Source organism: Strix uralensis, chromosome 10 (assembly GCF_047716275.1).
Source record: "Strix uralensis isolate ZFMK-TIS-50842 chromosome 10, bStrUra1, whole genome shotgun sequence".
Lineage (NCBI taxonomy): Eukaryota > Metazoa > Chordata > Aves > Strigiformes > Strigidae > Strix > Strix uralensis.
In genome coordinates, this window is record NC_133981.1 from 7,647,710 (window position 1) to 7,671,994 (window position 24,285).

General features: G+C 37.8%; 1 protein-coding gene across 1 annotated transcript in view; it reads right to left on the reverse strand.

Annotated features, from left to right (window-relative positions):
* Positions 1–24,285, reverse strand: part of SUCLG2 (succinate-CoA ligase GDP-forming subunit beta) — a 138,390-nt gene that overhangs the window by 12,127 nt on the left and 101,978 nt on the right. The window lies entirely within an intron of this gene.

The window sequence follows — 24,285 nt, forward strand, 5'->3', positions numbered from 1 at the left end:
TATTCATGTGGACACTTCAGAAAACAATCTGGATACGCACTTTATCATAAGCAGTAGGGAGGAAAAGGTAATATACTTGCCCTGACTTAATAAAGAGGAGTAAAAATCCCTTCTAATAAACAAGGAGAGGCATATAATGAAGAGCATTCATTACAACAGATTAACTAATAACCTCAAAAAACTGCTATTCATCAGTTTCTGGAAGCTGAAACTCCTGCACCCAATTCACAATTAAGTTACCCTTCACAACATGCAAGACATTAATATATACAAGATATGGTTTCTTTCCACTTGGTAAGGCAGTATAATATTGAACCCAAGTTCATATACCAGGCTTCCCACCACGGCCTATTAAGTCAAGGGGGACACAATATAGATGCAGCTACGCTGTTTCTCATTCCACAGTGGGGCTAATCCACAACATTTGGGGTACTCTACAATAAGCTTCACTGGGTGTCACAAACAGGCTTTGCCAGAATCATGTTGACTCAAAAAACAACAAGAAAAAGAGGGGATTAGGTTTGAAGGAATGAAATATCACTGTATTTCGCTTGTGCGTGATGTCAACCACAATTATGCTTAACTCATTGCACACGATGAACAGATCCACTTTGCCCACCTCCAGGTAGCCAGACTCATACCAGTACCAAGAAAATTCCCTGCAGTCATGCACATTTATAGCTCTGCACAATCAGGTTTAACATTTCTCTGCAGACAAAACGTGACAATTAACTCCTGTGATGTGCAGTCACACACACAGATTGAAAGCTCACCACTGTTAGTAATACAGCCATGCATAACACAGCAATAAAAAAAGGGAAAAAAACCACTCAACACTTTACTTTCCACAAGAAATCATCTCACTCCTTAAGCAGTACCCTAGACTGCAAAAACATCACTTGCTAGAAGCATAAGCAGTGCTTACATCGCACTACCACACTCCAGTGCTAGCACAACAGCTGTAAAACAAAGATGGCAATGGGATCACCTCACCGGCATCTCATCACCTGCTAGCTCCAAGACTTCTGCCTCCAAGACTTTTCATGATGCTACCCAAAAGTGGTCAGAACAGTTCCCATCTAACCATATGGGACACAGCCCCATTTTCTTCTCTCAAGCTTATTAGACTATTCATCTAGTTTTCCAGTGCTGATGTGCTAGGATGCTGCCTGCCCCTGCTACTTGTCTCCTTTTACTATTTGCAGCAGAGTCCTCCAGTTAAGATTTGCTCACTCTTCCAGGCATCCTGATACTACAAACAGAATTCTCACGTGCCTTTTCAAAGCACGAAGCATCTTTAATGCTATATAAATAGAGTAATAATTAATAATAAACTCCCTTAAAAATCCTGATATCCAAATTTCTCCCACTGAAATTAGGTATGATGATTCGGTACATGACACCAACAGCTTTGGTTCGTAAAGCCCGCATAGTAACAGCCTGCATGTGGCTCAAGACACAGCTTCTGCCTCACAGGCAGAGCACACTAGGTATCAGAAGAAAATTAATAATCCAGTCAAATCAGAACATACAATTTAATTGACTTTATAACTCCTTATAGTTTAGACATGGGCCAACACTTTAACATCATGTTAAATGCATGAATTTACCAGTTTAGGGTTTTCTACATATTCAGTTGGTGATGCCATGGCAATTATTTACTTCACCTTTGCATTGTTACGAAATCCTTAACTCTGTAGAAGCTACCAACAGTGAAACCTTAGAAGGCCCCTTCTCTGCCTTGCTCCTCCTGCTTGTGCACATCCAAACATTCTTGGTGTTAGGTAAAAACACATAATGAAAAAAAATCGAGCCTTATCACGCTAACCCTTACGGTAGAGAGATATCTATGCAAAGCACTTTGATGTTAAAATACACTAGTGATGGATTCTAACAGTGGGAGAAGTCACAGACACCATTCTGCCCTTTCTAATACATGTTCCTAACTCAGGGACATTGCACCAGGCATGTGACAGATCAACTTAACCAAGTGTGTTTACATTATTAGAGATAAGGAGGAGGATTTTATGCCCAGTACAGATATTTTAATTCCTAATGCAGACATTCTCATTTAAGGATTCGCTTTTCAGCTTTCAAGCTGAATTCTAATCAGGTCTTCTAATCCATTGGCAGCAAAAGGAAAAAAAAAATGTTGAAGGAAATTAGATGCAGCTTGGATAATTGATGTTTGTATGCTTGGCTTTAATAAAAATACACTGTTAAATTAGAGAGAAGTCTAAAAGGGTTCAATCAATAAGAAACTGAATCGGGTAGAGAATTCAATCTTGGGTTTTATTGTAATCTTCCAAATAAGCCAAAAGATCAGTCCAAATGATGCTGAGATTCACTTTAACTCCGCTGAAATTTGTGAACATTGTTTATATATGCTTCTGTAGCCTGACTAGATCTTGCATTTCCAGCTGAAAGAACTTGAACATTCAGACCCAGTAGATGGATGAAAAGGTTTTCAGTATTTCATGTGCACAGGGAATGCACAATCTCTGTATTATTTAAGTCTATAAGAAAAATAAACCTCCCATTGTATAGTAGAACCATTACATATTAACATGCTCTGTATCTGGTGCATATGGACTATTAGACATATCAAGGAGGGCAAACTGTCTACAGGTTACTTGACAGCATTATTATTCTAATAATCATTTTTTACCCACAGCATGCCTTATAAAATTATTCTGTATTTCAGCCACATTATTAAGAAAACTAAAGACAGCAGTATATCCACAGGTTAGGTTTTTTTCCATCCACCAAAAGAACTGATAAATGTGAAATCATCATCAAATGTACTCCTCAGCTGATTATGGACTCCTCTGGAGAAATAAGGGAACCCACAGCAGCATGAAGACATCACCATCAATGGCAGGAACAACCTGCAGTCTGTCAGGTCTAAGCACCAATGCTGGGCAGCAAAAGTGATAGAAACCAGGCGAGTGCTGCATTATCACTGTCCTCATGACAGATATGGTATTGAATCTTTGCAAATACCCATTAATCCCACAGCTCCTAAATACTATATGAACATATATGCAGACACACAGCCTATTTTCTCTTTATATATGAAATTAGATGTATTTATGTATTGCTATATCCATATAAAATCTATATTGCTTTATTAATAAAACTAACAGTTTTAATTTACAGTGACCTTTTGTTAAAGTGAGCCTTGACAAAGCCTGCAATTCTGCTTTGAATGTTTGGTACCAAAAAAACCCCACCCCAAATAAATGTAATTATATACTACCTGCAGCAATGGTGCCAGGAGATTACTGTTGGAATTGTATTGGATCACCAACATAATCCACAAGGCTGCCAGGTTCCACACAACTAAGTGCATTCTATGTTCAGCAGAAGCAGCTTTAGCATACCTGTCTGCACTCTAAAATAAACAGATATAGTGTATGTGCATTTATTCTATTTTTTCCTTTTTTTTTTTCTCTAAAATCTTCTTAGCCTTCACAAAATGCACACTGACATCTGATCATCATACACTTAAGGATTAATACTGGCAGCACCTATAAAGCATTCCACCTTTCCTACAGCCCATTTATAAATCTATAGAAAGGACGTCTCACTGTCTGCAGCCCCTGCTTTCCAGTCTGCTGACCTTCAGAGTCTGAACACCACAAATTCTGTACACAAAAAGAGAGAGGACAAAAACTTGACACTTGCAAGTTGTTATTTCTCTTTCATTTTCCACCTTTGTTAATACCACTGAACAATTATCACAGGCTAAGGATAACAATGCACTGTAGCACTGAACAATGGCAGATACCTCAATACAAGGTAAAGCTCTGAATCTTACACAAAACAGAAATCCAAACACAAATGCAAATTAACTTCGGCTGAGGTTTCGTAATCATTTGAAGTATGGGCAGCCACCAAAGAAGCTGTTTTGTCTTCCCCCTCCCTCCCCCTGCCCATAAACACCCCACTCCTGTGCTTGTACCAGCACTGGAGCCGTGCGATGCCGAAGCAGCTCCTGGATCTGACTGACCCTGCAGACACACCACCACTGGCCCTGAAGCCAGGAATAAGCCTTAACATGCTGTTAGGTCCCGGGATGAGGTGGGAATGTGTAAGCCAATTGTGAAACCATTTTCTTAGCTGTTGCCTTTCAGGATCAGAATGAATATTAGTTATGTACAAAGATGTGAGGCCATAAATACAACTAGAGAAATTTCCCCAAATCACCAAGACCATAAGCTGTACTCTTCTGTGCGGTACTCTCCTGAATACTACTGAAAATGTATACTGGAAGATAAGTGTGCGGGTTTTTTAAAATATGTGTTTTAAAACATGCTTTAACAAAATATTTCAAGATGGCTCAAAACCATAATTATTCCAACATTCAGATCCCTTTAATCAAAGTTTCTGCTAATGTATTTTTAATGAGAAACTCTTTCAAAAAAAACCCCACATTATCTCATGTGATGACAGCAGTAAAGACTTGCGACAGTTCTCCAACTATTAGCAGTGTCAGAAGCGTGCCCTGTGACTTTGTATGCATCGTTCCCTTATATGCACACACAGATGCATGAACACTCACGCAGCAAACTATAAATATTATTATAAAATCACCAATATAATCTCTGACCTTGCTGTAAATTGTTGCTCTGAAGCTCAATCCACTTATTTTAGTCGAGAACAAGCTATTCAGCAACTGTCAGTAAAACTACATCTGCAGCAAATTAAAAGCTACACTGGCAAAGAACTTGCTTACAGTTTGCTTTGATTGAAATCTGAAAAAAACACCTTTACATTTCAAGCTAACTGAATTAATTTATTGACCACTCCTAACTCTTTCATCAGCTAAAAGTGTACTCCAGACAGTATGAAGCAGACTATATTTGTCAAGGTTTCTTCTCCAGGATGCCACAGGTCACATCTACATGGAAGACAGCGGCTTTGCGTGATACAGCTGGCAAACATGTTCCTGCCTGGAGGCTTCTAGTATTTTTAGAGGTTAAAACATGTACCATGTCTCCCAGTCCTTCTGGTCATCGGAGCCTGATTTTGTGTCTGCAAAAACATTCTTTTACCAAACTAAAACATGAAATTGCCAGAAATTAAATAAGAAAAGCAAGCCAGCAGCATACTGCCAGGCATCTGTTTCTTCTCTCCCTCCTTCAACATAACAAACACCAGAGAAAGGATGGTGTCTCAAATTGCTCAAACATACCAAAGAATGTGGGGAAGCTCACATTGCAGGATGCTGGGACACAAGCGCTGAAGATGCAGATGTATTCCCAGCTCATGGAGGGGAAAGTAAAGGGGCTGTAACCTACAGCTGGACCCAGACATCCAGTACTGCAAACATACACAAGCCTGAAAAGGACCATCACTTAAGATTTTATCTTCCCATTCTGATCTTCAGAGATGCTTAGCAGCTCAAGTCCCAGGGAATCCCCATTAAGAAGGGTGTTCACCACTTCTAAAACCAGATATCCAGGTTGCAGTTTGGCCTTGCAAAGATCTGTTGGCCTTCGTAACAATGACATGCAAGAGCTTCTTTCTGACAGAGCTGGAAGATTGTGGGAACCTTTACCAACAGCAAAGCATCAAGAACTGCTGCCGTTTAGAGACGTGCAAGGCAAGATACACTTACACGAACACAACTTTGCCAGGATTAAAGAATCCCAGGAACATATATTTAATTAGCTGCAGGTAAGCAAGGAACTTTCCCTCATTCAGCTTCTTAGAGGCTACATACTGCTTTAATTACGTAAGAAATCTTCAGCATGACAAGGAGAAAGTGAGTCTCCTTGTTATCTGTTTTGGAGACACAGACACTGAAGCAGAGACATGGGGACATTCTCCAAACCCTTTGGAGATGGCTGAGTTTACCCAGATTATAAATCAAATGTTCTTGTGTGCCAGACAAAGATCACTACCCTTTTTAAGAGGCAGGTAGCAATACTAAGAAAAACCCCCAAACCACTGGGTAAAATGGGATGCATAGTCCTTCACTTTGAATCTAACAGGGTGTATTCAATCCTTCCTATTATTCCATTGGTCTTTACTATTCATTCACTCACAGCTTACAAAATTTGTTTCAATGTGAAAGTAGCAGATTATCTCCAACTCTCAATACAATGTAATAAAATGTAATAAAACACACATGCCATACACTTGCATCTTCACTCTGTATCTTTCTGCTCCAACTGATAAATCAGATACAAACATTTTAAAATGTCTCTATATTATTATAACTTGGACTGCAGGTCAAATGTAACTTTTTCTTATCCAGTTTTGAAATATTACTCTAATCCTCTAGCTTTTTATATCAGACAACACTTATGGTTCACTTGAAAATAAAGATTAAACCTACTGTATCAGAGCAGTATGAAAGATTTACAAACACAAAAACAATTGCTTAAAATATCCACTAGAGGACAGTGCAATTCAATGTGGAAAAGAAATATAAAAATCCCCTTGGAGAGAAGAGCAGGGTTATTTTTTCTACTTAAAGTCTAACCATCTCATTTTACTTTATAAAAATGATGCAAAATATTATTTTGCCTCTTTGGGATGGAATTTTGGAAGTCTGAAGGTGATAAATTTAAGGAGGTTGAATCAACAAAAAGCAAAGCAAGAAAGCTTGCAGTCAGGTGAAGAAATAGTGATACAATGCAGTTTTGAATGTTTTATACTATTCTAAAATAGGTCAAGGTTTAAATTCACTAGTAATGCACCCTTATGTCATAGCAGGAAAGGAATGCTGATGAATCTCCAAAACAAAATTGATATTTTTCTGTCTGGGGGGACTGGCTGACAGGAAAAGCAGATTAAGGATTTTCTGCAATGCTATTTTTTGGCCTGTATTCAAGAGGTTCTTGAGGAACACAAGTCTCAGAGTGAATGTGCTGTTTCTGTTACATCCAGCTGTTGGATGTTAAGCGCTTTTCCAGAATGGCTGGTGAGATGGCGGTATCTGGCCTGCGTACCAGCCCAGCACTGGAGGAAGGCCTTTCAGAAATGTGACCCCTTTGGTGCCACACTGAGTCCCAGATGCCACATTTTTTCAGAATCAAAACTTTGTGGCTCCTGTTTCTGATGTGCTAAAACAGGCAGCCTACAGTCTTCAGTCTTTCCTGCTTATATAGCAAATGCAGGATCTAGAACAAGATACAATTTTCTCAGCTTTTGCTGATTTGAAAATGATTCAGCAACAATCCCCCACTCACTGACCAGATCCAGGTTGTGGCCCTTCAATGGGGTAAGAGACACGTGCAGGTAAGGAGGGTTCTGCAGCACAGAGCTCTGGTGCCCTCCAACACCCAAGACAGCTCCCCCCGAATGGACCACCAGGAACATCTCTCTCCTGGGATTTTGTCTTGCTCCTCTGTAGCACTGAAGAAAATTAAGGGTTCAGAGCTCATTAAATTAATGGTATGAAATGAAATTAGGACTGGCAGGTTACACACCACAGTATGGTATTGGAAAGAGTCCCTGGAGGCCTTCCTTTGCCCAGCTTCAAGGAGCCCATGTTTTGAGAACAGACACAGTCTCCTTCAAATTCCAAAACATCATGGCAGGCAGCAACATGACCTCAGGAACCTTCAGTTCACTATTACTTTTCAGTGAGACAAGTCTCACATTGAGCCAGTTTGGGGAACGTTTCCTCCTCATCTGCAGTACACACGCTCTGCACACCCCGGGCCCTGGCACAAACACATTCATCACAAAAATGCAGCCCTGAGTATGTGATCACACTTCAGATGTGTTTATGAAGATGCAAACTGTCATGTGCTTTCTATGCCTGGCAAGATATCAGTCAGGTCCTGTCCAGAAACCGTATACACCATGTTAATACAGTCCAGAGCGTGAGCTAATTAACCCCACTTCGGAATACAGGCAGAGCAGGCAAGTGAGTGTTCCTGCACTGACAGGAAGCACAACTACCTCCTAATGTAATCCTTATTGATGATAATAAGGGACAAGAATAAGGAAGAGAGGGGAAGAAAAATGTTGACACCACAAAGCACTATTCTGAAGTATATCTGAGAATCAGGTCAACAGCTTTCAGTATTGTTTGGGGGACAAAATGCAGCTGGTAGTTGCTAGAACAGCTGCATTTTTGGTGCCAATATGGGAGGACAACTCTTCTATCAGATCATGGGTACAAGGAATAAAAGTACATAAATTTGTTCTGGCTATCATTTAAATATTGAAGCTTCCAGGAGATTAAGACCCTGGATGAACAGATCAGAATGCAGACCAATAGAAAAGAGATCATGACTACCTACATGACAACATATTGCAAGACAGAAAACACACACATGATCAGTTCTTGTGTGTCAGATGAGTTTGCAATACTTCCATTTTTCTTTTAATTTCACCTTTGTGCACTCAGAACTAAGGGTAGTTGCGTGTTTAGGTCTGATTTGGGGGATTTTATTCTAGCAAAATTAAGGTGCACACACGCCACCCCTCCTGTAGGCATATGCAGTAAGTTCTTAGTACTTAGGGAATTTGTGTTATTTGACTGTACCATATTAGGATGATAAGTTATACATACCCTCCAGATCCACTCATCCAAGGTAGTTTATACATTAGCATGACTACAAGTAGTTCTTCCTCAACAGCCAAATCTGTAAAAATTGATCCAATATTTGCTGAATTTTGCCTCTGCACCACTTCAAATTAATTTCTCAAAGGCACATAGTACAGTTTCTCTAACATTCTTAGTATCTGAAGTTCAAATTAGATTTTTGCTAAACAATAATCAGCTTTCTGAAAAATAATGTAGCAATGGGGTCATCACTGAAGCAATGTGATAGAACAGGTAGCATGTGTTCCTGTTATTTCAGCAACATGCTATGCTCTGGGGTGCATCTGTGTACAGTTTCATCATACTTTATGATGTGTTAAAAGGCAAAAGGCCAAACTTTAAAACATTTGAACTCAAAAAATGCAATATTCCTCAAAAGAGGAAGTACCTGGAGAACACAGATACATGATCAAAAGGGAACTGGTGCAGTACACAATCCATAGCATGGATTGCTGTCAGATGAATTATTCCAATAGTAAGTTACACTAGTCAGTGCATTGTGGTGTTACAGACACTGGGCAAATTACCCAAACCGATACAATTAAATGATACAATCACAAATACCCACAAAAGGGCTTGACTAAATAGAACTGTTGATTTGATGACTAGTTCAAGTCTTCGTGTTTATTTTAACAGCCATTTAAAAATGTATGTATTACAAATTTGGAAACATCTTAAGGTGTGCCTTCTCTCTACCTGTTGGCCATTGGTTTGACTGATATAAATCCAGCCAGAATGTGCCTTACTGTAAACAGAGAGTTACTTCATAATTCGGGGAAGAAACAAACAAAAACCTAACAAAAAACAAAACCACACTAGGATCTGAAATCTTGATGTGAATAATGTTTGAGGATCACTAGTGAAATTTCCAAACAAAGCACAACATTTCAACATGTCACTTTAATTTAAAACATTAATTTTTTGTATTTGTTTCTGGAGTCCCTCCATACTTTATGTAGCCTTCAAAAGGCACATGGGATCCTATCAAAGCAACCTATCTAACTGAAGTGATCTTGGGAGACAGCAAGATTTGTGTGAATACAGCCACTCTCTGAAAGAAGGCACATCTATGGCTGACGAGAATACCCACAGGTCTACTAGGCATCAACACCTCATGCTTGTGCTCTCAAACAACTGTCATCCACTATCTGGAAACAGTAAAAAATAATTTCTCCTGCAAGATACTGAAATTATGTTTGTTCATGGCAACATTACTGAACCTTTCTCTAAAGTATTTGGCAATGGCTACTTTCAAAGCAATGACTAATGTAAAACAAGTTTTGTTGGGTCTGTTCTAGGTCTGGCAATTTTTAGACCTCTGAGTCTGCACAGTAAGAATTGTGCCCAGAAAAATCTCAAGTACAAAATTAAAAGGTCTTTTTGTGAGCGTGCTTGATGCTTATACTGTTCTTACAATATGAACAAAAAAAGCCCCAAGACAAAAACAGGAGTCAAAAAAAGTAACATACCCTTGAAAATTATTTGCAAATGAAGCATCAGAAACAGTTTCCACAGACAGAAAAATAAGGTCCTAAAGGAATGGCCACGTATACAAAGTTAGCATCTAAAGAGTCTGATGAATATTGCTAATTCCCAGGAAGACCAAAAAAAAAAAAAAAAAAAGAGCAAGTCAATCACCATGACTTTGCAGTTCTGCTCAGGAGAATATGAAAAAAAAATTCTTTATCTTTAAAAAAGACTTTGATTTCTCTCCCCATATTGAAAGCTGGAAACTCACTTTACATGAAGATTTCATCTTCTGTTTACAGAAGGCACAGGGATCTAGGAGCTGGCATTTTAAGAGACCCCACATGTTGAAAGATTGACACTGTAAGACTTCACAGCACCACAGTCATCTGTCGTATCTTTTTCCCATTATTATGTGTCCAGCTCTACACCTTGTTTTGGGTATGGGACAGGCCCAACTACCACTTTTCAAGCCATCATGGCAAGGGATTTATTTCCTGAGACAAACAGTCACCAAAACCTATCGTTATTTTCTCTTTAGAAATAGCCTTAGAAATATAAAGACTATATTTATCTAGAGTATCAAAACACTAAGTGATCGTAGACATCACAAGGGAGAAAAGAGGTGAAGAATAGTTATTCTTGTGCTCTAGAGAGACTTGGGATCTTCCTATTTTGTCACCTGAGAAACATCTCTGACGTATTCCCCATGCAGAAGAGAATGAAATGCTACAAGAAGCTCCTATCTAGGTCATGCTGCTTTTCTTATTGAGACAATGGAAACTTTTAAAAAGGAATTCTGTACTTCAAGAAGCTTAATTAAAGTATAAAAATGCATTGTCATGGGTACTGAACTGCATATACACGTCTGAAATCTCCAAATAATTAAAATCCGTTCTTTTCTGGTAACATTGTAGTCATCAAAAACATGAATTACTGTGCTCATTAGGTTCTGAATTACTACCACATAAAAATCAGCTAACTATTAACATGTAAGTAAATCAAAATAGAAATAGTAGAACTGAGAAAGGTACGAAGAGTGACAAAGATACTGAACAAGCTTTGTATACAGAAAGAGTAAATAAACTAGGACTTTCCATCGTAGAAAAGGAAAGCTGAAGCAAAACAGCAAGTAGCAAGAGAAAAATAGGAACAAGGTGCAACCATTTTGTACCTGCCTCCAGGCACTTTCTTAGTCCTTAGTTCTAAGGTGAAACTAATGCAGAGAACTAATGCCAGAGATGGTGAAAATACAGAAGGGGTCCTTTTACTGTTATTTTTAAATACAGCATATAGTTATTGTGTGAAACTCATTGCCACAGGATATGTTTATGTCAAAAGCTTACACAAGTTGAAAATATACAGTAACAAATTCATGGAAGGAAAGCCACCAAAGATTTGTAAATACAAGGATATCAAAGATCACTAGAAAGCAGGTGGAATATATCAGGCAAGTACCCTTACACACTTGTTGTCTTCTAGCGTTCTTTTCTAGGAAACTGCTTTTGGCTACTACTAGAGAAAAAAGATGTTATCAAGACAGATCCAAGTCTTACTCAATGCGGTTACATTCCTCCATTAAAACAAAACGTATATCCATAATTTCTTTTTTACACCTATGCACCGCCCTCCCCCATCCAAATTAAATCACAAAATATGCTTGAGTCATATGTTCCTTTATCAGTTTCAATGACTACAATACTGTCCAATCTCAGCAGTTACCACTTAATATCATCCAGGTATGTGGCACCGGACAAGTGATCGGAATGAGTGACTTTGATTACTTCTTTTTTCATTTTAATACAATTAATTTCTTGCTCTTTCCTATCCTTTCAAGGATAGGAGTCCAATCAGAAGATGGGAACAGAAATTCATACTTATGATTTTGTGCACATGGGGAACAAGTTAAAGAATAGCTTATGTATCCCTTCTTCCTCTTCCTTCATTAAGCCTACTCATTAAGGAACTGATGCTCAAGTAGAGGGAGAAGAGCTAGTACCCTGGGATGTACCAATCCCTAGATGAAAGACAGCGTACACAGAATTGGGACATTCCCCTCCCACCTTGCTAAGCTCAGTCTGCAACATTTCCTGACCAGCAGAAGGAGATGTGAGGCAGATTACTACCCATCACCTCAGACTCTTTCCCAGTCTGCACCAGCAGAAGGTGATCATAAGGACTTCCTACCACCTAAACATTCATGAGAACTTTTGTTCCAGAAATGTCTCTTCCAAAGACTGGCTGCTCTGGCATTATGTATTAAAGACATTCAGCTCAGAACAGGACTGTTGAAAGAGAGATAATGATCTTTATCTTCCGCAAGGTTTATATAAAGTATTTTAAACTAAAAAAAAGTGACAGTTTAAAAATTAATGACCAGTAATAACATCCCCACAAATAGGATGCTAAGCTAAGAACTGTATTATTGCAAAATGGGATGACTCAGGAGTTGACAAAGTGGTTCTACATACTTTTTGCACTGTCTTGCTACTTGCAAAATCATAAAATGCAACTTAACATTTTCCCTTATAACAAGGGGGAAAAAAAAATGGCCTGTCTCTTTGACAAGTACAGATTAGTGATGTCACTTTACTCCTCCTAATAATTTAACCTATCATCCTCATTTTGAGTAAACTTTTTTCACCTATTTTCTGCATTAAAAAAGGGAATCACCTGCAGAGAAATAATTATTTGATAATGATCTACTAGCCACTTTTCACAAATTTATCGAAGCATCTTATAATAAAAACAGAGCTGAATGTATTACCACAACCCCAAAGTGATACAATCAGCAAATCTGAACTGTGAAAGAAGTTATAGAGCTACATTAAGAAACAGATGGAGTGAGCATAAAACAATCACAGATAAACCAGCATAAAGGAATTTAACTTCAGATTAATCAAGGTTGAGATGCTCAAGGCAGCCATAGGGAGTCATACACATTAAAATTAACAGCAGATGCTTGTAAATCACAGCCTGCTTCTTACATCTCAACCCAGTTCTGTACAGAACAACATGTGGAATTGTAGGTCTTTCTGTTAACCATATTCTCTTGCTTCACAATTGATTTTGCAGTATGGTCAAGAAAAAAAAAAAAAAAATATATATATATAGCAAAAAATGGCTCTCCTAGATACCTGTTAACTTCAATGAGAATTAGAAAAATCTTATGAGGATTTAAAACTCCTACATTAAACTGCAAAAAATGGCAGAATGAGCCTCAAATGTATGCAGTCATAACACCTGAAACTAAGCATGATGAAAACAAACAAATAGCCAGCAAATATTCAGTTATAAAACCAACCATCTATTACACAGTCAAAAGCTCTCATTTGGCTTCAGTAGCAGACTTTTTCTAAATTCAGGTTTTCTGCAGTGATCAATACTGTATTATATTGGCAACTTAACAGTAGTTCCTTGGTGTGGGAATCCAAAGATACAAATAAAGAGCCAACTCCCAAACAAAAACTGTTTCAGAGCCTTACTACAGCGCAAAACTCAAATATCTAATGCTAAGCAAACAGATGAGTCCAGCAGTGTCTCGTACATTTTGAGTTCAAAATCAGATAAGCAAGTACATCCAAAGCAGATTACTTATAAATCTGTAACTTGACTTTTATGCCACCAAATTGTAGAATATCTTCTTATGGCACCTTTTTTTTTTTTTTTTTTTTTTTTTTAATTTCATTGCTGGATGATCCACAGAAAGGAAAAATTTCTTGTGGTCAGAATCTATTTCATCCCCGAGAAACACACCTTGCTCTCCGATACACGTGATACAAAGAACCAATCATGATCTGGGCTAAGCTGTAAAAGTGAATTCAAAGTCTATATTTCAAAAGAAAACAATACAAATGGTTATAAGCAAGGAAATTAATGCAGGCAGAAACAGTTTAATGCATGTATTGTGTGTAGTTTTTGTTAATTACTTTTTAAGTACTTAAGCACAGTAGTAGCTAAAGAGAATTTGGAAGAGAGATTACATAAAAACGTTTCCAAGTGGGTGTTTCATGCTGAGCCACAGTCTGCCATAGCAGTGTTGATTAATCAGGAAACCTTGCCTTCACTTTCACGGCCCTTAATGGCCCACCATAATCTCATTCCCACCCTCTCTTTTCAAGCATCAACAGGGCAGGTTCCTGCCTAGATTCTGTCCTACCAGTTGATGGCAGCCACCAGCTAAACTGAAACTGTCATCTTAATGCACTTTCTCATGTCTGAAAGAAGCTTTCCATTAAGATTCCCCCGTGACACTCCACTGACACCTTTTAGTCATGACATCTACAACCTTCCAAAAACCTCACGGGCTGACAAAGGTAAGACTCTTAGCAACCTGCAACCATTGTGATTGTAGCTCTCCATCTCCATTTTCCATCTTGGACCCTACTGGAACCTCAGGGTACAGGTTCCTGTAATGGCTTTAATTCAATTAAAGCATGAATGGAAGGAGAGGAGTAAGACGTTGCCTTTCCACCTAATATGACTTAGCTGTAATGCAGTCATGTCTTAGGGCTGAGAGCTCCCTGAATTAAGAGACTTGGTTTTTATGCTGTGTTGATATACTGTCCAGCACAATGAAGTCCTGGCCCATCAAGAGCCAATACAAAAGGAAAAAAACTACGAGTAACAACAACAGTAACGACACCATAACAGCAATTAACCTAATCCAGCAGCTGCAAAATGACAGTGGTTCCACTGCGAACTAATATACTGGCCCTGAAAGCAAATCCACATGTGCTTCAAGCTATTGCCTTTTAATTCACTGTAGTTGCCATTGTAGTGCTACAATTCACCTCCACAGGAAAGCACTTTAAATGAGTGCAGGCACTTGCAGCCACCCACCACAGCGATGTGTGGCTGTATTCTCACCAGTGCTGGCCCTAAACACAGACAGGTTATAGCTCTGGGAAGCAAGCAGATGACACGTGGAGGTACGCTCTGACCACCTTATCCACGTCCTTTGAAAGGGATGGGGACTCAGTGGCTCTTGCAAAAAAGACAATAGACAAACTGAATACCTTTGCAACAAGTCCCTGTTCTAGAAGGCCCTTATTTTTCGGGTGGAAAACATCACATTTCTGTGAGACATCAGTCCAAAGTACTCCACCACATTTGGTCTTTAGGGCACCTACAGATAGTTGAAGAACTTTACCTGAAGAATTGTTTCTTTAATTTATTATTTGTTTTGATAAGGCCATCTATCAATTAAGTGTGGACATACACAAAAAAATCCAAGCTGAGTACTTTTCAAAAGCCAAGATATTCTGCAGCACTCCCAACAGCTCTCACCTCCGTGACACCTTAGAGTGTTTACAAAGAGCAAACGAAAGGACTCTGGTTTACTTCTGCCTAATTAAAACGTTTTAAAAGAATTTAATTATAATATGCCAAACTATACAAATGTAAAGATCTTTCCTACAGAGAATTAGTGATGAACTGAATGATTTTTTTTTTAATCAAACTCTTGGCAAGCGGTGTGGGTTTCCTGTTTGTAAACAACCATACGAATGCTAAACATATTTATTCACAACTTGACACGAAACACAGCTCTCTAATTAATCACTTCCCTATCTAATTCAGACAAAATAAAACCCCAAACTTGCACCCCTCTCTTATTATGAAATAGTCAGTTACACATAAATGAATAATTATCTGAATTATCAACTATCTACAGATGCGCGGCTCTTTTCAGTCCAGACAATGGCATACTCCTAATGCATGCTGGTAATCTCGCACACATTCACTTATTCTTTGTTTTAAGTGAGAAAATCTCCTTACTTATTAAATAAGCTCAATCATGGGCTATTAAAACTATTGTTTCAGGTTATCTATTAATTGCAGGCTTCCCTATCTATATGCAGCGCTAAGATGCCAGCCCTCTTATTAATTGAAAAATACCTGCATGAGTGGGTAAAATGTTAAAGGCCATGGGTTAAGACTAATTCTGTGAAAACAAGGTAACTTAAGCTGTGAAAAGTTGTCATTGGAATTAACTGCTTGAAATCCATCTTATTTTGAAAACATAAAGGCCAAGTTTCAGATATAAAAAAATATTCATTAGAGATTATTTAATTTCACAAGTTTAAATAATTTGCAAGAATAGTTTGCTTTCCACATCAACAGATGTTTAGATCTGAAAGAGTGTATGATTGTAATTCCTGTAAACCTTATTTTCATCTTCTGAAATGCAACAATTAAGAGTCAATACAAAGACAGAGCAAACTATGTTGCTTATGTTAAAAGATTAAATTCTTTGTAGGAATGTTATATTAATCCAAAATAGACCAGAAATGTAATCCGCTGCTTGAATGTGGTTTTGAATATAATGGCAGCATTTGTATGCTTTTTTCTCCACTTAAATGAGAAAAGTAAATTTACAAGATCTTTGCAAGCTCATTACATTCGAATAGAATAAAAATAAGATGCAGGCATATTGTACAAGTGACATCTTTGACAGACAAAAAACTTCTGCTGGTAAAATAAACAAACAAAAAACTAGAACACAAACAATTAAGGACACAAGAGATGTGCCAAGACCTAGACTAGAATAGCATGATGACACTTCTTTCTAAATGCTCTTTTTCATTATAGTTAACCTTTGAACTAATAAACCACCAATTTCTTAGAGACTTAATACAAGATTGTTCCAGAAGTCTAATATAGGCACTTAAAAATCAACAACTTTGTTTAGATGCCTGTAACGCATGTATAGGATTGCAAACCAGTTTTCGGTGGTGTGACAGAAAGAGGAGTGGGAAAGGAGGGGAAACAATTTAACTTTATAATCCATGAAGTCAACTGAATGATTCTTGAATAACAACAGATAATAATACACTCATTATCAAAGTTTCACTTTGTCGTTTGTCTTCAGTGTCTGCAGCTGACAGATATACTCATTTATAATCCTTTGCCAGTTGCAGACTGGCAAACTCTTTTGAATTAGTCCCTTGACTTAAGCCTATGAATTTAATTCTTTCCACAAACGACTGGGCAATGTTTCAAAACTTTGCTTCAAGACACCCAAAAAGTACTATATTGTACCTAACAGAAAAACCAACAGGCTGTTCCCTGGTGTTTGATAGAATGCTGATTCTCTTCAGAATTAAACACAACCTGGATGAAAAACTTAAGAAGTATCAAAAGTAAAGTATCAAGAAAATCTCTTTGCCCTACAAACTTCTGAAGAGTTCCAATTTTGAGCCAAATTAGAAGCATATCTAAATCTCCAAGGACTTTCACTGAGTTAAAAAAAAAAAAAAAAAGCTTCGTTTTTAAATCTGTTCCACTGCCTATAATTTCTTCTCAGCATAAATACCTGAAAGAGTGAAAATTGCTGTTCGTATCAATGAAGAAAAATATTCTCCTTTTTAGTTACAAACTCTTCTTTGTTCCAAAACCAAGAGTGAAACACTATTGAAACTGCATAAAGGAGAATATATACTTTTAAAAAAATTCAACAAATTAAAGCCAAAGTAAATGGTACAGTGATTACTGTATCATCCTTTGATTTGGGATTATTCTGATCATATGGAATTAGATAGATTGTTCACAAAATCCTCTATGAGCACATGATCAAAGCTATCCCAGAGATGCGATGATTACTAATCGCAACTCCAGGCAACACATTGCTGCAGACAAAACTGATGCAAATCAGAAATAAGAAGCACTGGAAAAGTGTGATAGGTTCTTGTTGAAACAATCAGTATTTCTCTCATAAATACTGAAATACTTTACAGTCACCATTTCTTGATTTTTCAACTAGCTGGATGACAAAGCCCAAATATTTGATTAACAATATATATCAAGAGGCTTTGGAATTCAGAATTAAAGAAAGAATGTACTGTGTCAGCAAGTTATGGCTACTCATGCATTATAATTAAAATACGCAAGCATTTGTAAAGATTCCTTTGCAAGAGACTATCAAAGCAGTAACTTGATGTGGAAGAAAAAGCATTGTAATGGATTAAGAAAAAGGTCAGATTCAGAAAGCAAAAAGCAGAATGAAAGGGTCAGTGTTCATTGTGGCAGATTTCTAGCAATGAATGTCTTAGGGTTTCATTTAAAATACGTACAAGTTCTCTAGAAAGGGGAGGAGTCATACAGCCAGTGGTCCAAAGAAAGCAAATTAACTGGTTAGAGTCAACGAAAATCAGAAGAAACAATAATACAGCAATATTGAAATGATCCAATTTACCAGTTCCTGCACGCTTTCATCTATTAATACATTCCTCCGCTCAAATAGAGCAGTAAGATTATTGTACATGGTAGTGGTTTATTCATACTGTCAAAAAACCCCCAATACCTGCTCGAAATCCAAATCACAGAATCATCAAGGTTGGAAAAGACCTTGACGATTGTCTAGTCCAACCATTAACCTAACACTGACAGTTCCCAACTACACCAGATCCCTCAGTGCTATGTCAACCCGACTCTTAAACACCTCCAGGGATGGGGACTCCACCACTGCCCTGGGCAGCCCATTCCAACGCCTAAAACCCGTTCTGTAAAGAAATGCTTCCTAATGTCCAGTCTAAACCTTCCCTGGCGCAACTTGAGGCCATTCCCTCTTGTCCTATCACTTGTTACTTCGTTAAAGAGACTCATCCCCAAATAATCAAGTTCAAACAACAAAGCACCTAAATACATGTTTAAAAGTCTTCATTTTTATATATGTTCTCAAATATTCAACAAACCAGAGTGTAGGAAAAATCTCATGCAGAACTGTTTTGCAATGGATTCAAATATAAACAGGTGTGGTACTTCACAGACCAACCAACATAGCTACACTTGTATTTCATTAATCCTGTGCAATGAATATATTTACTCGTTCACATAAAGAGAACATTCTTTTATAGTCACCACTATCAGATATACAGAGAATATATAAAATGATTTAAAATAAGTCATTGCTATCGAAATTATATTCTCAGAATGACCTTTACAAATATGTTTAACCACTTCAAGCATATGGATTTTATCGTTGAAAAGTCAATACAAAGTTTTAGTAAATTAAAAAAAAATATTTCAGGAAACTTGAGTAAGATTTTTTTATTTTTGGTCTGTAACTACCTCTTATATGGTTTCTTTAACCCTTCTCTTTTAAGTAGCCATCTGTTAAAGGTTACAGTCAGAGATATAACGACTAGCAGAGATGACAACTCTAATCCAAACTGATAATGCTTTTGCTTGTGTCCTGTGTTTACTAATTCTGTATTATTTTCCTTGAAGGAAGGCTACTTGGAGCACAGAAAGCTCACTGTATTGGTGCTTCAAAGGAGGCTTACTTATTCAACATCATCATTTAACACAAATTGCCAAGACAAGACCAAGGACGTGACATATCACTGTCACAAGGATGTTTAGATTCTTAAGTCTAAACAGTTATGCCTCAAACTGGCCATTGTTTTTTGCACTTGTTTACAATGAGCACTCAGTTCATGATCTCAGTTATTCACTGGCCTGGATTTTGAGTTCCTATAAAATTTCCCTTCCTGCAAAACAACTGTGGTCCAGTTAATCACCATCATAGCCTGCCTCTATTATTACCTGCTAGGATTTGATTATCAGAACCTCAGCAAATCCAATATCACTGATTTCCTCTTATGGCTGCAGCTGTGATGATGGCTTCTAGAAAACACTGGAACTGGCAGAAAACGCCGAAGTAGTTCGACACTGAGAGCTTGCTGCTTTCTCTTTGCTATAAAACTCATGCATGAGTTACGAAGCTACTTTTGAAATAATTTTTTATTCTTTAGGCTTTGAAATCAAAACCCGCAAGCCCTTCTGAGTCCTACTTGTATCTGTCTGAACTCTTCTACCATACCTAACACCATGGAATTACAACCCTCCTTTATACCCCACATTTATTATTTGATGAATGAATTCCATACACCCATCTAATGGCAGAGCTGTGAATGCTCCCAGTTAATAACAGTTCACATGAAGGAGGCACCGAAATTCTTTCAAACATTTTAAAGCTGAATAACTAAGAACCTTCTTACTGTCAACTCACAAAATCAGACAACTGCCTTGGTCAGGATCTACATTTAGCTACAACCATTGGCTGTAGCACAGGCAAGACAAACTCTTTTAAATACAGAAGTCTGCAACAGTTCAGCTCATATATTGCTGGATATGGATGACACCAGGATGTTCACTTACTGGTTGATTTCAGGCCTTCGCTTGCATGACATGCATTTGTAAGCATTCTTCTAAAAGCATGTTGGTCCATCCATATGTCAAAAAATATGGATGGACACAGTTGAACACTGCACACAGCTGCGAATGTTAAGACTCACATAAAAACCCCCAAAGAAACAAGAACCGTTTTATTGATTTTGGATAGTGCTTTTGGTTTTCCAATTATGAAAAAGCTACAGGTAGCAGTTTCCTTCGGTATAAGATGGTGCTGAAGTTGTCGCCTGTTTCTCATTAATTTTTCATTTCTACAAGAAAAGGTCTTTTCTGGGAGCACTCAGTGGCTGTACAAGTCTGTTTCATTCACTTTTCAACACCAGACACGCATTTATTCCTAAGTTTTCAATTTCATTGCATAGCTTGCTACGCAACTTGCACATATCAACCACAGCAGCAGACAGCTTTTCACCAAAAGCTTGTAACTTGACATATACCTTGTCTTGCCTTAGGCTTAAATTGATTAATTTATCTTTCACATGTGGTAAAGTCTTCCATTTAAAATGTTTTAGTAGGAAGAGGCAGATTTTACAAACTGAACCAGAAAGAGGACTTTGAGCATCTTTGTCACACTTTCAAACTTGGTATTACGCACAGCTGTTAAGGAAGTCTTTAACTTAATTTTGGTGTTGCTATCTGCATTAAGTTTCTGGTTTTCAGATACTCCTTCCTGTGCAAAATACGAGGATTATGAAGCAATGCTGCCTCAGTCATTCCTCCTCTTAGAGTTCAGTTTCATTCTCACATTCTCAGATTTTTGGCAAGAAAATGGAGTCAGAGCAACAATAAGAGTTACTCAGAATCTCAAAAATTCACTTGACTTAAACTCAATCTATTACACTACTGAAGGGAAGGTTACAGAATAACTTTTGACAGGAGATATCTAATACTTTAGAAGGTAACAACATACTACAATAGGAAGCACAAACTCTGAAAATTCAAATGGATAAAAAGGAATCTCAAGCATAAGAACAGATGAACTATGGAAGAGCTTACAGGGGTATGCATGGTATGTGCCTAAACTAATGAAGTATGTATACGAAGAATGAGAATTTCTTCTAAAAAAGACACATGCTAATTCAATCACTGGACTTTGATCTCAAGGCAGGAATTTTTAGTCAAGAGTTTGCATGAAGTCAGTCTAGATGATCTTAAAGGTCTTTCCTAATCTTCAAATCTATCTCAAGGAGCACATACAGATTTGGTTTTGTATAACCTCCATGTACCTTAACATATTGAGCATATTACAGATATATGTTTGTTTTTACCCTAGAGTAAAAGGGTAGCTTTTGCTTAGCCTTCCCCTGCATAACCAGTTATTGGTGTAGAACCAGCAGACGCAAGCCTGCTCACCTGCATCCATTTTGGTAAGGCCGTACCACACGAACAGTTGACCCACAGTTTTTGAAACAAGTTTGTCTCGCTGAAGTACTGCAGGTATACAAGGTATACAACCGAGTTCAAAAAACACTGTACTGGAATGGCAGATAATTGACATGATGCAAAAAGAACATGTACCTTAATAACAAAAACAATAATTGAAAGAGATTCTCAAGCAAGTAAAGTAAATCAGAGCTAGCATTTCCCTGGATATACATTCAAAGTCATATAAACAGAAACAACCAGGGTATTTTCTGCAATACTGATGCTGATGGTGTATCAAGAAGGAAACGGAAGAGGCTACAGTAATTTCAGGGTTCATTAGAAATACAGAGGGTGGGGAAGAAATCAGTGTTTGCCAAATAGAGAAAGGGCAAAATCACTAAGAAAAGAAGCTTTAATTTCAAGCTCCTAAAGTGAGTATTATGAATAATGTAAAGTTAAAAAAAAATAAAAATCCCAAGTATTTGTGTCTGTATGCTCTAGAAATGCAGACACTAAGTTACATAAGTACAATCTTCTGCAAAACATAAAGACAGTGCCCTAGAAGTTATATCTCAGTGATCCTTTTTCCTACATGCCTTGAGTATCCTGCCCTGCTTTCCCTGAACATTCCTAGAGAGTGATATCTATGGACTGGAGCACATAACAGGTGCTTCCTGGACTGAGACTAGGAGAAAATGAGCTATGTAGCTTCTACATGTCACTCCAAAACCTCCTCTGGAGCTTCCCAAAATCCACAGAGAATCTTCTGTTGACTTAAATGAGAGCTGGATGTGAGCAAAGGCTAACCCATTTTCTGGCAGCATAACTATGCCTAATAGCAAAAGATGTCCCTTCAAATTCTTCTGCTGGCCTTCAGTAGTCCTAGAAAGCTGGAGACATTATCCATAGGTGGCACCTACTATAAAGGAACACACATTTTGACTGATCATCTTTGCAAAATGTAGTAGTTAAGAAGTCAAGAGTAATTTAAGGTACTGAGAGTAAGAGTGACATAGCATCATTCTAATGAACACTAAAAGCTGCAGCAACCTACAGACACAAAAACCAGATGACTGATAAATCAGTATATCCATCAGCTGCTCCCTTGACAGCTGATTGTGATGGCAGGACATGAGATGAGAGCAGGGGAGTTCAACCTAGAAAACAAACGAAGCATATACAGAAAGCTATGCTGAATGGAGCAAAAAGATGAACAAAAAACCCCAAATGTTTTGTTCATGCATTTGCTCAGTTTTGTAACCCTCACAAGGATAAAGATGAGCTAATTTTCATCTGATATTACCCCTTTAATAGCACAAAGTGTGGTAAAGAATCAAAATACTCCTCATGGGGTAAACGCTGTAGAAACAGCATAAAAATGCAGTGCTTTTTGGAGGTTGCTGGAAACACATGTTTCCAGTTAACACCATGCGTCTGCTATTCCAGGTGACACTGTTCTCTGTCTTGCAGCTGAAGGCCACTTGATTTTCACTTGTATTTGAGGCACACAGAAGACCACTTCTAAACCTTTTCATACACAAAGCGAATCTGATTAGCAGGAAATAAAACGCTACACCATGCTACTCTGCAAAGAATCGTAGAGAACACAACTGCTGAACACCCAAGACAAGGAAAGGTATGTTCCTTGACAGGGAAATGAGACAAGCATGTACCTACCACGTGCCTTAACAGGGAATGGAGCTGCAGAACAAAGGATATTTAATGGCAGTCACGGTGTCTCATTTAAACACGTAAGCAATGTTAGAAGCACCATTACATGGCCTGTTCTCTAACCACACAGCTGCACACACCTAACATTCACATTTCTAAAACTGTAGTTATCCTGATGTCAATGGACTTTACAGCCTGAATTAGTGAATAAAATAAAAGCAACCTCAGCAGTGGCAATCTAAAACTATTATTAATACTGTAGATTAATAATATTACTGACTGTTCACCTAGCATGACGTATGACAGACAGGGTGGCTACTAAGCCATTCAAACCATGTATTTTAGAAGTCTGTATGATTCTTCCTCTCTCCTCCTCCTCAAATATTTATTTTCTAATAGCAATAACGACCTCAGTATTCAAGGCAGCCTTCGAAGATTAATGACCAGTGGAGGTTAATGGTCCTCAGCTATTCTTCAAGCCATCAACTCCTCCCAGCCAGTCATTAATCCCCAAGAAATGCCTTAATGCTTCACTTATTACTGCTTAAGCATCAAGCCTGTAAATTTTCACGGCATTAAATCTCAAAAAGTAACCTTTTTCTCTTCATAGGCCACTATTTCAACAAAGCAGACAGATGAGAAGAAATGAAAGTGACTTCATTTTATAGGGATTCACCTCAGCTTTACAAAACAATAGCATTTATTTGTGTTTATTTGCATTTATTGCCTTGAACACTAATAAATAACATCTCCTTTCTTGTCAATTTGGTAAATTTCCTGACAAAATGCTGATATCAAACCTTCTTCAGCCAGCATGTCAGCAGGAAAAAAATCTTAACGGGAACAGTTTTTATTAGTTTCTTTCTGATGCAGGAAGAACAACATGGAGAAACTACCAGTACTCCACACTTCTGCTGAATATGTCATTGATCTATGATACCTATACATACATATATTCTCTCCCCCCATCTTAGCAACTGTGACATCTGCAGCAGGAGACCACACTAGAGGATGTGTCA